General features: G+C 36.7%; 1 protein-coding gene and 1 pseudogene across 1 annotated transcript in view; both read right to left on the bottom strand.

Annotated features, from left to right (window-relative positions):
• LOC147506206 (uncharacterized) overlaps nucleotides 1-19,143 on the bottom strand; it is a 168,239-nt gene that overhangs the window by 121,348 nt on the left and 27,748 nt on the right. The window lies entirely within an intron of this gene.
• On the bottom strand, nucleotides 17,344-18,631 carry LOC147506210 (chaperone protein ClpC, chloroplastic pseudogene; annotated as a pseudogene).

Below are 19,143 nucleotides of genomic sequence, written 5' to 3'. Positions count from 1 at the left end.
CACCTTAAGGGAAAACAAAACATATCCTGAATGCGACGCTAATGCAAACCATAAGCAACATCCAACCTTCTTCAACATGAAACCTGTCAAGAGTTATCAACTATGTTCATTTAATGAACACACCCGATAAGCAAACATGAAAATCGGGTCAGCATTATAAACAATGCTGGTGTGAGTAGCCCTAAAATACAAAATATACTTAGACATATATTTACACACTAAATAAGGCAGTTAGTTCCTCCACCAAGGCGCCTTAACATCCAACTAATAATACAACATCCTTAAGTACAACAATTAAGGCAGGTAGTTCCTCCATTGAGGTGCCTTAACTTCCCACTAACCACACAACAAACCATACGCATAATAAATAAGGCATGTAGTTCCTCTATTGAGTATTTCCGCCTTCCCAACAATAATACAAAGGCATTTAGTTCCTCCACCACCGAGGTTTTTAGGTTCTAACTAAACTAATAACCAGCCAAGCATATACTATACTTACCGCATTTCATGCTCAATTACAAAGTGGGCCGTCTCTGCACAAGTAATTTGTTTGACCCACCCTTCTGCAAAACTATATACAATCATATATTTAGAGATATATCATTCACCAACATATTACCATAATTATATTATTTAAGGATTTCTTTGCGTGTCCCTAAAATCACGTCGTATCTATGTTTTACCTAGTTTCCTTGGCTACCACAATCGCTACCCAACGCCGAACATGTACATCCAGATGCCTCCCCTCACATAATGAACCACTCTGTGCGTAGCTACCCTGAGAAATATGCCGCACACCAGGTAACCCTCATACGAAAGCCATTATGTAAGTACTGCCACTATTCGACATAAAATATCGCGTGTCTCGTTCTAATTTTGCAAATGGAATAATCAAGCCACTATTCGGCTACGCTAGAAGGGCCATTCAGATTCACTGAAACGCCAGAAGGGTCAATCAAATTACTTACGCCAGAAGGGCCATTCAAATTCACTGAAACCCTCGAAGGGCCAATCATATCACATACGCCCATCACAAAGGCCAAATCACATGAGTTGTGGTAGCTAGGTTCTAGGATTTTCGTTACGTAATTTTTTCAAGTGTCATACATTTATATCTCATAATAAATTTTATTCTATCTCATGCCAGTATACTTAATTGTACTGAAGCTCAACGTTTCTCGTTATAATACAATCCACATTATCACGTGCCAATACTATTCATTGCACGATATCCAAGTATCTCTATATCAAATCTTGAAACTTATTATTTCACGTGTCAATCATATATTGCACTACACCATATGGAATATCTCAAGCCTTCATAAATACTACCATTCATTTAAGTAGCAACTCATAATAGTAATCAATCATGTAATATATTCGTTCAATATATTTATGTGAACTCAATTCACCATCAAAGGCACGCATTATTTCCATTTGTGCACAATATAAATAGTATATAAATAACCAAAATATATGTCCATTCTACCAATGTCAAAATGAAACGACTTTAAAAAGAAAGAATAACTCAAGTCCAAATATCACGCATAATTATTCGAGTCCAAATCACAAGTCAAGTCAAACTGATCAACCGTCAACAGCCTAATACTAAAGTCCATGAATATGAGTCCGTATGTAGTGTAATTCTCATAGAAACGTATATATCTAAGTCTTATAAGAATTCCCTTCTTATTACGTGCCAATATTTATATTCTTTAAACACTACTCACGTCAAATCTTAATTAGATAATGACAAATAAGGTTATACCATTTTCGACAACATTTTATTATTACAACTGTCCATAAAATTAAATATGTGATAATCTGGAAAAAGTCAATATTCCACGGTCAATGGTCAAAGTCATCATGTCATTTCCATGTTCAACAGGTTCAGGGTCATAGCCATGGTTCATGGCTAAGGCCATAGTTCATGTCACGGCTAAGGTAAAGGTGCATGGCTCATGGGCTCATGCCTAAGGTCATAGCTAGTTCAGACCTAACTAGCCAAGCCCATGACTCAACCAATATTCAAATAATGTTAGCCGGATCCACATAACAATAATGACCCAGCCCACAAAATAAAAGAAAACAGGCCCATGTATACAAAAATTAGAACTGGCCCCAACAAAAACTAATAGAACTGGCCCAAAACAAAACAAAAAGAACTGAATCCGGCCCAACAACTAAAATTAGATTTTGGCCCAGCAACTAAAATCTAAAGGCCCAAGCCCTAAGCCCAAGCCCAACCGGTCATCTTCCTCACCAGCTCCAGCAGCTCTACCAGCTCTCCTCCACTAGCCACCACTAACCACCCACCAGCACTCCAACCTAACCGAAAAGGTTCGGTTTTGAACTCCCATAAAAACCCCATCTTCCAATACCAACAAAACCCGATTCCCCCACTCTCACTAGCGCCAGCAGCTCCAATTCCGGCCACCACCACTCTTCTCTACAGCCACCACTCCAAACCCAACCGAAAATACCCCAAAACAAAACCCCTACAACTTTAGTTAACACTAAAAACTCAATTCATAACTTCAACAATCCTTCATCAAAATGGATCGATACCTGGACCTCCATTAACGCCTGTTCCAAGCTTCTACCACACTCCCAAGCATCCAATCAAACCTCCACTACCACCAAACATCATCCCATCAAAATCAAAATGAAATTCTCAACATCAAGATTTAAAATATATATTACTAATCCTGGACTCACGATCTCGCCGCCATTAATAGTTGTTCAATCTTTTTTCTAAGCTTCAACAGCCCACCCAACTCTCTAATACTCCAACACCCACTACGACTGATCTTCCGTCAATCAAAACAACAACAACCACAACAGTATTCAACTTCAAACTAATGTCCAGGACGACTCTGGACTCGCGCCGCCATTAACGCCTACTTCCGAGTTCCAATAGTTAAATTCAGAGTTTCAATGTTTCAATGATTTAGTAAATAACTATACTAACATCTAACCAGTCCAAAAATTTGACAGTATGAGTAAAATAACGACATAGGAAAAAGCAGAAAAACTAAACTGAGCGAGAACAAAAACTCTGACAGTAAAGCTTTTGTGAAATAGAGAAAATAAAATAAAGGGTTATTTAGGGATTGGTCCTACTTATTTAGGGGTATTTAAGGATAGGTCCTAAAATTATCGATTATTAGGGATTGGTCCTACTTCTATCGATTGACCTTGAGTCGTCTCAGTTGACCGTGGTCAACCCATTTTATAATAATAAAATTTTCGTTTTTTTATCAAAATGGCCAAACTACCCTTCACATGTGCTTTGCATGTGACTTTAGAGAGACGTTTAAAATGGCCACGTGTCAAAAATCTAAAGCATTTGATCCAATGGCCAAAATTATAGAATCGTTGGAAGTTGTCTCTTTGCTGTACTATAAGAGAAGGCGTTCAACACTCACACTCTTCACTCAACAACTTGAACACTGAAGCAAAAACATGGGTGGAGCTCCTGTTCAAACTTTCATTGTACCAAAGGTATGAAATCAACTTAAATGGTAAATTCACCAAAAGTATTTCACGAACTTAAATTGAAACTCCTTTAATGGCAGAAAAGTAGGATGAAAGCCTAATTAACTCAAATACTGAGGGGTTAAATCCTAAAAGACTAATTCTATGTTGTATCAAATTCTAACTTTTTTTTGAACTTGGTTTATTGATGATGATGTCGGACCTATGTGAGCAAAAGGCCACATCTGCTCCAACTTGTCCCTACCTTAATAGGAGATGCAGGGAGGATAATTGCAAGGGATCATGTATTTGTTCAAGAGTTGGGATAAAATAACAGGCAAAGTCGTTGGAATGTGGTTGCAATCTTGTTGGGTTGGATGTTTTAGTAGGGAGATGTAATACATTATTTGCAACCAACCTATCTTTGCCCTCTTGAAAACAAGACTACACTTGTCCTAGATTGTAATGTGTGTGGCAATGAGTGTTGTTGTGTTATTGAATAGGGTATCCCAAGTGAGGTTCTATCTGATGTAAGGCCTCATTGAAAAGGATTCAAATAAAGGTTCTTGGTTATGAAATAAAAGTTCTTGGTTATGAAATATAGATTTACCTACAACAATTCAAATCTTAAACTCAGCAATGTCACTCAGACAATATTCACAAGGGTACCAAAATAATGTCAGCATCTGATAATAATCAAAAGATATATATGGACACATACATAAACCTAACCCAAAATGAACAACATCATATAGACCATTTCTCAAGTATATGTAACACAAAATAACCCAAACAACAAAATATGGACAAATATTCACTGACAATCCCCAAAAGGATTCAAAAACCAACTATTGTGTAAGTGGCTCTCTCTGCTCTCGATTTGCATTCTTTGGAGGAGTTGATGGAGTTTCTACATTGTCATCACCAAACAACAAGCCATACAAGCCAGGAGAATTCTCTACCCCTTCCCCTTCCATTCCCTCCTCTTTCCCATCTCGCCTCCTCTTGGTCTTTCTCTCTCCCTCCGCCTGGAGCTTGTGGTTCTTGCACTTTGGAGCTACCTCTTTGCACTGGGGCTCCTCTTCCTCTACCTCCCCTGCCTGGGGGTTGTTCTGCTTGTGGTTCTTGCACTGGAGTTGCCTCTTGCACTGGGGCTCCTCTTCGTTTCCCTCCCCTGCCTCTCCTTCCCCTACCTTGTGTTGGTGCCTCTTGTTGTTGTTGTACTTGGGGTGGTGGCTGTTGCTGACTTACTTCTTGCTCTATTTGGGCACCTGCTCACTTATTGAATTAGTGTTTGCATAAGGTAAGGTTTATGCAGTCATGCACTAACCATACTCATGCATTTTGCTTTCAATATTCAACTAACATACCTTTACTTTTCTTCCCTTTTCTTTGCTGCATTGGAGGTGCATCTTCTTGCATTGGAGGAGCTTGTTGTTGCATCTGAGGTCCATCTTCTTGTATTGGAGGAGCTTGTTGTTGCATCTGAGGTCCATCTTGCAGTCCATCTTGCACTTGGGCTACTGTGACATCATGAGTATCATTAGACATTGAAGGATACATCACAATCACATTATAACCAACTATGACATTATGAGTATCATTAGACATTGAAGGATACCTTTTCTTTTCTTCTTCTTGCCAAATTCTCCTTTTTTCCTTGCATCACATGATCTGGAATTGTGACCTTCTTCTTGACACTTTGCACATTTCTTTTTGACTTGGGCATTTCATCATCTGCTTCTAATTCTCTGCTTCCTTGGTCTTCTGGTTTGTGTGGAGACTTGAGGGAGGCGATACCAATTCTTTGTCCAAGGTGCATTAAGAAAAATACATTACAAATTACATACAAATAAAATAAATAAATTGCTAAATAATAAAAGTATTAGGAAAGGGGCATCACTCACTATTTCTGGCCAATCCTCTATATTATCAAGTGGATACAAATAACTTGCGTAAGTTGCTTTGAAGGCCTCAACACTAAAATAAGGACTACAATACCTGCCATATAATGAAAAAAATGTAAAGAAAGTACCCCAAGAGAATGCACATATAGACACAAGTATAGACACAAGTGATTTACCTAAACCATGGTTCCCTCCTTGACCTGAGTACTGCAACTGCATGCACACAGGGCACTCCTGACATTTGCCACTCAATGCAAGAGCATTTTTGCTTTTGGATTTCCACATTATACTTCTTCCCAGTTAGGTGGCTTATTGCTAAATACTGAGTCTCAGTTACACCTCTGATCTCATAATTGTTATACCTCTCCTCTCTCTTCTTAATCATGTACAAAACATTTAGAACAACACCATGTTCAAAAGACTTCATTGACAACATTCTCCTATCATAGATGGACTTCAACAAAAGCAGGTTATACATGTCTATAAACTGGACCAAAGGTTTATCTCTTATTTTCAAAATCCATGAGTTGAAAGACTCACTGAAATTGTTAGTCAACTCATCACACTTTGATGTCCAATCAAAGTGTGCTCTAGCCCAACACTCCCTTGGCTCATTATCTAACCAATCCAATGCTGCACTATCAGTTTTGTTTATGGTTCCTAAGATCCTAGTCAATTCTGGTAGCTTGTATGTCATTGCAGCTTCCCAAGCAAGACTCTCCCATAATTCACCAGGAAACTTAGCTTTAAATTTTTTTATACATATGTAAAACAAAATCTGCAACAAGAAATACATGTACAAGTTAAAACAACATTATAACAAAATCTGAAACAACATTGCAACAAGAAATACACATGTCTGAAACATTAGATTTGGCTTGATGAGATTTATAACAAAATACATGTATAAGTTAAAACAACAACCCTGTGATTAGAATCGGGAAGTATTCTGCGGTAACAGCTGGTACCAATCCTTACGCACCGTCACTAATGAATGTCAACTTTTTCCTTGTGCTTGATGAGATGTGGCTTCAATTCGGACAAAAAAGCCTCCATGTATCTTTGTTCTCACTTTTGCACACATAAAACCAATAGGAAAAACCCATTCATGGCGGTCCTATGCTTGGTCAAACAACACCCACCATACTTACCTTTGAGAAAAACAGCCATCAAGCCCAAATCACCGGTCTACACCCGGTTTACCCACCCATCCGGTGAACCCTTGAATGCAATGACTACACCAACAAATGTCGATTGCTATCTTTCACAAACCATTTAACAAGGCTACTGGGATTGGACTTCTCTATCTGTCTACACATCTCGGGACTACTTGATACCCAACTTCATAATTTCCATTAATTTTTTTCTAGCATCAAAACTCTACTAGACTGGCACTCCAATAAGATATACTAACTCCAAACTCACAAAAATCTCTTTCTCAGATATCCCTTGGTTTGTAATCGGGATGATCTCTCATTTTGTCAACAAGTGTTTTAGCTTGGGTGATGTAACCATGCATACTTGTTTTCATCATCGACCTCACATGTATCTTTGGTCCAAAACTTCCTAAGAATGAATGTGTGATTGTCTCTTTTTTGGTATGAGGCACTTACTTTCCAATGACAATTGAAATCTTTACATTCTAAAATGAGCCTCTCCTTGTCATTTTAGGATGTCTATAGCTAAACTTCTTTCTAATTGCCAAATTTATGAAAAATCCCTACAAGCCTCAATTTGTTGGCCAAGACATTTTAGGCTTCAAGTCACACACAAAAACATTCTCAACTTTTGGTCCCGCAAGTTTAGCCATCTCCCTCGCCTCAAATATGTTTGTCATGACCCTCACAATACTAGAGTCACTACCTTGTATCTCTTCTTCTAAATTTTGTACTTCTTCCTCCATTGGCTCCATGTCATCCAAGGCCTCATCATTCACACCACATCTTGAGTAGTCACTATTTGAAGGATTGTAGTTATAATCTTCTTCATCCTCATCTTCAACACTCCACTCATCATTATTTGTGATGATTACTAAAAACGTGGTCAAAATCAGAAACCATATTCATACATCTTGTCACCTCCATCATCACTTCTATCCTTGTCATCTAATGCATCACCATCACCATCGTAAAAGTCTCACCTAAAGTAACCTCATCAAATGTTTCGGATCAAGTGAACCCAATACATGTTCCCAATCATCCACAACATCATTGGTGATTATAGAATGACTTCCACAACATGCTCAACTTCAATTATTTTTCTCTACTTCATCATCGAGGAAAGACATAAGGTCCAACATCAAAGTCTCTCCATTAGGGCCTACAAGTGGTTCCAACCCGCGACCTACCGACCTTCTTAAAGGTTTTTCTTGCTTTTGGTAGGGGTTTTCACAAATAAAGGGGTTTCACAGTAAGGGGTTTCTCAGTAGGTTGGACATTATTTGAAGAACTTTATTTGGTTGTATACAGGGAATCTGGGTTCCACAGGGGGATCTTCTAACTCTAAGCGCCTCACCCATTTTTATACTTTTGTTGGGGTTGTTGGAAGTCTACGTAGTGGTGATAGTCTTACTTGGTGGTGGTGGTATGGGACTTTGGTGGTGGTATAGGAGTTGGTGGTGGTATAGGACTTGGTGGTGGTATAGAGTGGTGGGAGTAAAATCTAGGGGATTTTCTAACACTAGCACTTACTTGGACACTTTTCTTTTTGGGGGTAGTGGGTAATGGGTGGGCCTTTCTTGGTGTGGACTTAACTGGGTGGGCCTTTCTTGGTTGAGCTTTTCTTGGTTGGGCCTTTCTTGGTTGGGCTTTTCTTGGTTGGGCCTTTCTTGGTGACTTCATTGGTGGGGGAGATTTGTTTAGAAGCGATGGTGGGGATTATAGAGACTCTAGTGGGTTTAGAAATTGTTGGAGTTTGGAAAGACATGAGGTGGTATTTTTTGTCTCTATCAGGTTTAAGCTCATGCCACATATGTAATAGGTGTTCATCTTTTGTTAACCTACAAATATACCCTTGAATGATACTTGCCATTTGAAATTCAACTCCCACACCAACCAAGTTTTTCACATCCTTTTTCAAATCAAACATACATAATTCATCCCCATCAAATTCCATAGTACTGCTTCTCCTACCACCTTTGTAATCACTACTCTTAATCTTCCCAGGGGTAGTTGTCCCCCAAGAACCCCCATAATGTACAACATACTGTTTTACACCTAGCACCCGTCTTGGCCATAGTTCATAATAGTCTTGGACATAACAAAGCAACAAAAATCTTGACATTATACACTTATCACAATAAAATAGTCCTACTTTTAAGAACATGCAATAACAAGAGTACCCTAAGAACAAAATACATGCATATATATCCACCCAACCACCCACCCAACAATCTTCTTACAAAAAATGTTTTTTAAACATAGGGTTCAATCAATACAAACAAATAATGGAATAAAACACGATTTTTATAAACAATCCTAAAGATCCATGCTTTTCACTTTAAAAACGCATGTTTTGACATGTAAACGCATACAAAGTTTGAGCCGACTTACAATGAGCAACTCCAAAAAATCCGACCACCACCAAGAGAGATGTCCACGAACAAAATTGACGACTAGCTAGCTAACACTCACAATTCAGGTTGAAGTTTTTCAAACATTTCGGTTGAAGTTTTTTTCAAAGCAAACAATTCTGAGTTGAAGTTTCTTTCTAAGATTCGTGGAGTGAAGGTTAAGTGTTTGGTAGCAAACAAGAGAGATCTTCAAGTTATCATTTTTAATGGAGAAGATTAAGACTAAGATTCGTGAGTGAAGATCTATTTGTTGTAACTAAGATTAAGTAAAGTGGACAAAATGGGGAGGCGTAGATTTTCCCCCCTCTATCTCACTTATTTCCTCGAGATCTAATAATCTGAAATGATCGAAAAGGCTTACATAATTTCATTCCTCACATTCGACGCGTGGTGTTCACAAACAATTCAATATAATGTAGCGTGTCAAAACCGCTTTGAAGGGTAGTTTGGCCATTTTGATAAAAATGAAAATTTTATTATTATAAAATGGGTTGACCACGGTCAACTAAGACGACTCAAGGTCAATCGATAGAAGTAGGACCAATCCCTAATAATCGATAATTTTAGGACCTATCCCTAAATACCCCTAAATAAGTAGGACCAATCCCTAAATAACCCTAAAATAAAATATAACTACTTACCTATATTAAAAACTCCACGAATCCCTCATCGTCTGAATCGTCGCGCTCCAACCCTCTAGCAAGCGAGCTTTTATCTCCGCCTCCATTTTTATTTTATTTTTATCTAAAAACACTATTCTCTAGAAAAATATGTATATATACCTGGGTTTGAAACTTAAGCCTCAACACGGACTTGAAAAAAATCGGTATCACATATCCCAAATCCAATCCAACAAATTTTTAATAAATAAATAAATTAATAAATAAATAAATAAATACGTATTTTAAATACGGGCGTTACATCAAACCTAAGATATCATACCAAGTGTCCAAGCCTCATATATGCGTATCAATTATCAATTATGTGGCATTCATGAATCCAGCCACATCACCTAACCAACAAAATAGGCCAATGATAAATAAAGAGAAGGGAAATTATAGGGTAACACAACGTGTTGCACTTGAAGCATAACATAAGCCAAAGAAAATAAAACACCTGGAAAACAACCTAGGCAACTGGCAAAAGTGGTATACCAATAAAAAAAACAAGTTAGGGCAATGGCAAACTTATAATAAATCTCTTGTTTTTTTGTCAGCCCAACACAAAATGGAAAATGCCCGTAGCAAATACCAAACACAAAACATTTTCCTTCCATATACATATACCCACCCTAAACCTCCACCACCGCTAGCTGCTAAGCTAGCTGTCCTCCTCTCTTTTCTTCTAAAAATTTGGCCTCTCTCTCTCTCAATTTCTCGTTTTTGAGATTGATTTCTCTTAGAATTTCATGAAATCTGAACTCTATTTTTTAATCTCTTATTGATTTAAGTACAAGTGAACTCTATTATGAAAGGAAAACTGACTGATATTGATGGAATGATGGGTATATGTGTGGACAATCTTTGATGAAATTGTGGCATAGTAGAAGATGTTTTCCTATATTAATATGAGAGTACCCACTTTGTTTCGTGTATTGGAAGTTCATAAAGTTTTATCTTAAATCAAAATTTGCATTTTGAGATTAAAGTTTTAATTATTATCGAATTTTATTTGGCAAAAAAGATGAGCTTTAGATAAAACGGAAAAGGAGATAAATAAAACAAGAAAACTACTGTAGCCGTGTTGGTGTTTAGACGAAGAAGACGATGGTGACGTGGTTTTGGACTTCAGTGATCCCTCATTTCGACTGCATGTTGTGTCACCTGCTCACCACTATTTTCTTTTGGTTTTTCCTGGTCTATCAGTTGTTCTAGTATTAGGTCTTACCATACACGTGCAGCCTTATTAGTCTGTGTTACTTCATATTGTAACACCATGTGTTACGCTAGAAGCACTCGTAAATAAAAAATGTAAAGACGGTCAAAAAAGGGAGGCAATATTTATTAATTAGAACCCCAAAAAGCGATTTCCTTCGATAAATTCCAGAGTTAAAACACTCCTACATTAATAGAGAGACTTGGTATAATATGACCATAGTACAAAATATCACGATATATCGTGATATAGTGTGATATCTATTGAGATTTCAGTAAAAGATACATAAATATCATGATATGTTTAGAGATATATAAGACTGTAAATATTGGTGATATTTCAGCAATATTCGTGATATTTGGAGATATTTGGAGATATTTTGTTTAGGTATCAATTTTATTTAATATTTACTATTATAATTCAAATAAACATAAATTATATATCGTGATATATCAAGAAATGTCTATAATATCTATGATATTTGTCAATATTTTGAATATATCTACGATATTTGTATATGAAACAATGTAAAATATCTCCAAAGAGGGGATATATCCACAATACATATCAAGAAATTGAGTATTGATAAATACACATATCCCAATATTATACCCCAACTATAATTCTAGCACAAAGCTTCCATTCTCTACGACAATTTTTTTTGTGAGAATCAATTTTTTAATGTAACAGGTTGAAATACTATCTCAATAGTTTTTGAGTTTCACAAAACTGTCTTTTCTATTGATTGAAAAAACAGAGAATGGGCTTGAAGCCCAGTGTTTCAATTTAATTACGGAAAAAAGACACAGCTTTTTCTAATTATATCAAAAGCTCATCCGGTCCATTTGTTGGCAATATTACACAATTGTCCCTAAAACAGAAATCAAACTAGACAAATATGCAACATTCATGTTGCAGTCAACAACATATGCAAATTTCAAAACCCTAATTCCCCAAATTAAACCTAAATTTTGAAACCCTAATCCTACTTCCCCAAATTAAACCCAAATTTTGAAACCCAAGTTCCCAAAATTAAACCCTAGTTTCCTCAAATTAAACCCAAATTTCGAAATGAAGAACCCTAATGAAGAAAAAAGAAAAGATTCAAACGATAATGTGCAAGCAAACACAAGATCTACTACAAAAAAAAGAGAACAAGATGGCAAAAAGGTTAGATACCAAATTTCATTGATAGTTTCACAATTTTGATATATTAGGATTTTCATTTTATGAAAAATTGGTTAAAGTGTGTTGAATGTATTCACTGCAACATGAGTGTTGCATCGAATATACTTAGATTTTCATTTGCAACCGCCACTTACCATCGCAATATGGATGTTGCACTATCAAATCCTAATGCAACATGGATGTTGCAGTGTCAAATCCCACTTTAACATGAGTATTTTGGGTCGAATGCAACATGAGTGTTGTTTGAGGTTTAAATTGGTGATGTTTGTTTGAGTTTTGAGGCATGTTTTCCACTGAAACATCCATGTTGTAGTAAAAAAACACACTGAAACATTCATGTTGCGGTTAAGAATTGGTTGCAACAAGCTACTAATTCATTAGTTTTCTTCAAAGTTCTGTGACAAGGGAAGGCCACTAAATCTAAACTGAGCCTTCCGAAACAAACTAAAGATGCAACTACCTCAACGAGCAAAAACCCAAAAACGAAAGGCAAAGAAAAGATAGAGGAGAAAGGTAAAGAAAATTTGGTGAAAAGCGAGTTGTTGAATTATAGGTCCAGTTTAAAGTCAATGATTGATATTATAGATTTGATTAGAGCTGATATAACGGAAGTGCATAAGGAAAAAATGATGGATACACCGTTTGCAAATCTTTTTAGTGTCTTTATTGAAAATAGGGTGAATGTTAAGACCACAATAAAAGCAAATATTGATGTTTTGGTGGGTTTGAAGGCATACAAAATTCCTTATTAGTGCTATCAGTTTGATACCTCATCAGTTTCATTAATGATATCTTTGAGAAGCTGGCTCAGGAATCTTCAAGGCTTGCAAGGTACAACAAGAAGCCCACCATCACTTCTCAGGAGATTCGGACTCTTCATCGTTCGATCTTGTTCTTCTTATTGAATTGGCTAAGCATGTCGTTTCTGAAGGTACCAAGGCGGTTACCAAATTTACTAGTTCTTGAAAATGTTTGTTTAGGGTTTGTTTCAATGTTTCAATGTTTCTGTCTTTAGTATTTAGTATTAGAATGTTTCAATGTTAGTGGTGTCGATGTAATATATAGTTGATTTGGAACCTATGAATCAGAATTAGATCTTTTGTGAATGAAATTAAGGTTTCTGGTGTTCTCTATTTTTGTTGATTTCTTCATTCGTTTTACCTAGTTCAGATTTGAGATGGTTTGATTACAATGCCAATCTGGTGTTATTGGCGTAAATTTCTGTAACCAGTTATAATTGATGATGGTTATGGATCTTGAATTGGAATGATGGCGTTTAAGAAAATGTTAGCATAATTGTAAAGTTTGGTTACTTTTTATGCCTAAATTGATGAAAGGTTGTGGAATGCTTGAGGCTTTCGTTTCGGTCATTTCTTGAGAATTTGGTACTTCATAAATCCCATTTTGTGCTTAGGTTCATTCTTGTGAATTGTGATTGTTGTTATGAATGGTATCCTTGTCCAATAGGGGTTGCAATGTTTTGTTGTGTTGGTGGGCATCATAGTGAATGTGTAGTAAAGTTCAGACCCTATATAGGATGACCTACAATCCCTGCAATTTGTATCAGTAGACGTTGAATGCCTCATTAGCCAGTTGCTTCCTAAATTCCAAGTTTCTAATAAATGGGGTTAGCTTTGTCTACATTATGAGTACATGATTCCAAAGACAAAAACACCAAGTTTAAAATGAAGCATCTATCAAACTATGTAGTTGTAGTACATAGCATGGCACCTGTAAAATGGAGAAGTCTCCTTTAAAAGAGATGGGTTTAGTAAGTCGCACGCATTACGACTGCATGCAATATGAATGTTTCACTCTCAATTACAACTGCAACATGAATGTTGCACTCTCAATCTGACTACAACAGATGCAACATGAATGTTGCACTCTCAATTACAACTGCAACATGAATGTTTCACTCTCAATTACGACTGCAACAGACTGCAACATGAATGGTGCACTATCAATTACAACTGCAACAAGAATGTTACACTCTCAATTACGACTGCAACATGAATGTTGCACTATCAATTACAACTGCAACATGCATGTTGCACTCTCAATACGATCGCGAAATGATCGCAACATGAATGTTGCAGATTGTCAGTCGCCGCAACATGAATAATTTCTGGACTATAAATTTCATTATAACAAATGAAAAATAAAACAAACCGACTAGCAAATAATCTTAAATGAGTATTAACATTCCATAAAAGTATACAATGAATATCAATTTCTCATTAATAAATGTCAAAAGACCAAACTTAAAAAATCTCAATTAAGACAACTAAAACATATGGTTTGCCGAGAACATCAAAACTGATCATAGACTAACGAATCACTTTGGAGCTTTCAATTCTTTTCTTCTTGGGTCTACGGGACCAATCTTTGGACTACACGGATAAACCGCAGGGAGAATCAGCATGCGTCTTGGCATAAAACCATTCGGGCGGCTTGATAGAATGTGAGTAGCATTACGAACGCGATCACCGTATATCTTTCATCAATGTAGCCATAAAAGGAATCACCCTTACTACCAATACAGCAATAGCATGTATGCAAGGGAAATTGGCGAAATCTCATTTTTGACATCGATAATTGAAGAAGACGGACCAATACGACTCGCGAGAGTCAAATTTTTGTAGGATATAACTCCAAGAACAGTAAAATCCATCCTACAACACAAAATTGAAATGAAACTAAAAATTACAACAATTCCATTATCTCAAAAAAGAGTGCGGGTTATATTATTCAATGAAAAAAATGATCAAATCTGAGAGATGGCGATAAGTTAAATTATCGATGAGTCAATTTCCATCTTTTGCTTGCCCTAGATAACATAATAATAGAAGTGTATGTGTAAATAAATGTACCTTAGTGGTGACAGGTTCAGAGAAAGTCCAAAGAAAAGGAGAACAAAGAAGAAAAGAGAAAAGACGGTCTCAATTTGGTCAAAATCCGATATGAGAAATCACCATTGCCAATTGAAGAAGAAAGAAATTAAGTAACAACTTTCATATAAAAGGGTATGTAAGGTATTTTGAAAAACAATAAAGGTGAGGTTGGTTTTTTCTCAAACTCTCAAAAACTAAATCTTTATTTCACACTTTTACAAACCGGGTGGGCTTTAGACATAATTCAAAAAGTCAACGGGTTTTAGGCTAATAAAGACCGGAATCAGGGTTTTGAACCTAGTTTTATGTTGAAAAAAAAATGTGAAAATATATATTTTCACGGTAACGAATTCCATAGATCTCTTATTTTCATAAAAATGTTATTATGCAAAAGATATGGCGTCCCACACTCCCACCCAATTTCTATTTGGACATAGATAGGTGGAATAACCATTATTCATCTACTCTTTTCCTATGAGGGTGCCAAACTGCCAATTCCATAAATTTGTTAATGCCATTGTTCCTAGAAAATTGGTGTATATATAATATGAATTATTGAAAACTCTAAATTTCACTTGAGATTTTTAAAATGGGTTTTTTTACTAAACCCCTCAAAACTATGTAGCATTTTAACTTAACACCCCATTTTTGAAATCGTTTGACTTAGCCCCCCAGTCCGGGTTAATATTTTACTTAATTACAACATTGGCCTTCTTCTTTATCAACTATAGAAACTAGCAAAATGCATGTGCTCTGCACATGAACGACACACAATTTATTGAAGAGAATGTGAACATAGTTATCAAGAGGAGAGCTATGTCAGATTGTTACTAAGGGGTTGTTTGTTTTTTGGTTTTTTAGCGTTCAGAGGCGCTGAAACATAAGTTTTCAGCGTTCAGCGTTCTCAACAGTTGTTTGTTTTCCCAATTGTCTTAAGCGTTGGTACGCCAAAATCGCCTTCTTCAGTTCAGCGGTCTCACAGCTCCTGAATGCTGAAATGAGAAACGTGAAGCACTTATTTTTCAGAGTTCAGCAATCAGCATTTAGCATTCAGAAGGTGGGCTATTCAGCATTCAGAGGCTCAAAAAAACAAACGACCCCTAATTAATTTATTATTAATTTATACATGAAATTCAAAAAATCTAGCAAAGCTGCACGTGTAACAAATACTACAATTTAAAAATCATGTACATTACATTACATTCATAATACATATTATTGTTTAAATATCATTTTCTGTTTACAAATAATTTCTAATGCCGCAATCGCAGAACAATCTAAGTACATGAAAAAAAAATGGGAGGAAAAAAAAGATGAATGTATATGGTCCTCAAAGTCTTTGTGACACATTTGAAGGACGTAATCTGCACGTGGATAACAAATAGATCATGTTGACAGGTATTTATATTTGCATATAATATTGGTGTCTACATTTAATTTTTATCAAATTATGTTAGCATACTAAGTTCATTAGCTTCTGAAACGGGCATGCTAAAAGAATATAGAAGCCATTAAATATCGTTATAGCATATATCTGCCCATACATACAAAAAAAATCACATAGTGGCAACATATATATTCTTAGAAAAAATGTTACGTAAAATGTTACGTGGTTTTAGAGGTGGAACTTAGAAGTGTGGAACACAATTAGGTAATGTTGTGTAAGTTCATAAAACAAAAATGCAATTGTCCATCATAGGTTCTAAGTTGAATTGAAGTCTCTACGGCATGGTAAACATAGTCACAAAGAATAATTGTTTCCTCTAAATTTGACGAAGAAAGATAATAATTGCCCCTTCCATTCCATAGACATAAAAAATAATAATAATAATAATAAGTAAAAACTTCTACTAAATTAGCAATCTGTAAGAGGTGGACTTTCCTTAACTACAACAGACACCTTAAAGGGTCTTGACCATAATAATTAAAATAAAAAAGACATGAATACTAATCATTAATGTTTTCCTAATGTTCACAATTTTACAGTATTACAAAGATTTTTTTCCCCGACTTCTATATATACACGCTGAAATGGCAATATGCAAGGTACATCCTTGAATGACACCCAAATCTTATAGAGCAACTTTAGATACGGGAATGAGACCGAGAGATAACTTGATTATTATGCCAAGAAATCAGAGGGAACAAAACATTTGCAACACTCCACAGTGATGCAAGTTTTGCAATGTGACGGGCATGTTGACTGAAGGAATTTTGTGCTTCACCATATTCTTCTTGTAAAATATGAGTAGGACAGCGTGGCCTAAAATTTGCTTCCCATCTGAATACGCATACTTCCAAGTACCTCAAGGTGCAGAAACTGCACCAATCCTTCAAAAGTAAGTAACCGACAAAACAGGTTTGAGCACATGCACGAGAACTTCGGTTTGGCTAGAAAAAGAAAAGATGACATGATATGAAAGTGATGTTGGAACCCCAGAACAAAGCAGGGACGGAAGAGATAGAATGTTCACCTAATCCATCACACAATAATTTATGTCTATATTACAATGTTATTTCAGGAACATTTGCTCTCCGGGATAAATTCTCCTGCCTATGCCTTGAAATGCATTCAGTATAGCGTGACAATACTGTATGTATATATAACAGATAACTAAATCTATCTAAATGTAATTAAAAATACAAATAACATGCTTGTGAACATCATATGCGGAAGAGTGCTATTTACACAGGTACTGCTGGGGGCAACGATTCCAAAGTCCCACTACTTCCGTTAATAATCGTAACATTTCCATCGAAGATCGGCGTCCACGATAATGAATCCCCTCCTTGATATCTCCGAGAGCATCTTCTCAGCCATGTTGTCCTCTAAAAGCCTCATTATTGCTCTCCTTAGAGGTCTTACTCCATAGCTCGGGTTGTATCCTTCATCAACAACTCGTCTCTAAATCTGTCTCAGAACACGAAGCTCTATTTCCTTGGCCTTTAGCCTCTCAAATACCTCCTTCAACATTATATGCGCAATATCCTTGACTTCCAACCGTTAATCGCTGGAAGACAATCATCTCGTCTAACCTCGTTCGGGAACTCTAGTCTAAAGTATCGCTTCAATTCCTCGGTAACCGTGCTCTTTATCCGGTTGTAGCTGCTGTCCTTCTCATCATAGTCGAGATCGAATCCAATACGACGGCCTCCTTTTTCAATTACACTTCGCTACCAACATTGGAGGTCATTATCAAGCGTATTTTTAAAATCAACGATCGACCCTTGCTATCCGTCAACCTCCCATCTTCTAGAATCAAGCATCATATTGAAGACATCCGGGTGAGCCTTCTCTATCTCGTCAAAGAGGACCACGATTATAGGTTGGGCAAAATAACGGCTTTAGTAAGTGACCACCCTCGGTGTAGCCGACATAACCAGTGGTGAACCAATCAGCTTGGAGACGTATATGCCTCTCCATAAACTCACTCATATCAAATTGGATCATGGCTTCCTCGGAACCAAAGTAATAGGTAGCCGCGCGCCAAACTCCGACTTTCCAACATCGGTTGGACCTGAAAATATGAAACTTCGCGATAGGCGATTTGGATTCTTCAAAGCCAACATCGGCTCGGCAGATGGCACGGCTAATAGCTTTGGGATACTTTCATCCCGACCAATGATTCTTTGGTGGAGTGTGTCTTCCATCTTGAGGAGTTTATCGACTCATCACTTGATACTTTGTCAACTTGGATTCCAGTCCATGAAGACACAATATGTTTGTGATGTTAACTTCGTCACGAACCATTCCTCAACCGGGTTGTAGTTCAAAGGGCCATAAATGTAGACCGGTCTTATTGAAGTCCAGTTCACATCTCTCGATCAGTAGTAAGTTTTTCGTGTCAAGCTTTCCTTTGTGCATACTCTTTGGATCTACTGCATCAACCTATCATACAGATCCACACAAGTTAGAAGAAGATCTAAGGATCGAAACTTCCGTAATATAACTAATTGCTCGGTTTTGCTTTCCATGAGATAAAAGCCAAGGGTTTTGTCAACTATGAGTTTCGAACAAGTAAAATAATGTCCCGAAAGCATGTCTTACGCGCCACGATTGCATCCGAAAGCAGATTAACTGTGGATCGTTAAGGGATATTTCCCTAACGTTAAAAAGGACTAAAGGCTCTTTCAGTGTATCTATTGAAAGCTGAAAATATGGGGCTTGACCTTTTCAATGACCAAATAGACTCCCAATATTCTTTGAAGACCTCGCGGGGATCATATTTAA

Source organism: Coptis chinensis, chromosome 4, assembly GCF_015680905.1.
Source record: "Coptis chinensis isolate HL-2020 chromosome 4, ASM1568090v1, whole genome shotgun sequence".
Lineage (NCBI taxonomy): Eukaryota > Viridiplantae > Streptophyta > Magnoliopsida > Ranunculales > Ranunculaceae > Coptis > Coptis chinensis.
Note: the sequence above shows the minus strand (reverse complement) of the source record. Positions and strands in the feature narration are given on the sequence as shown.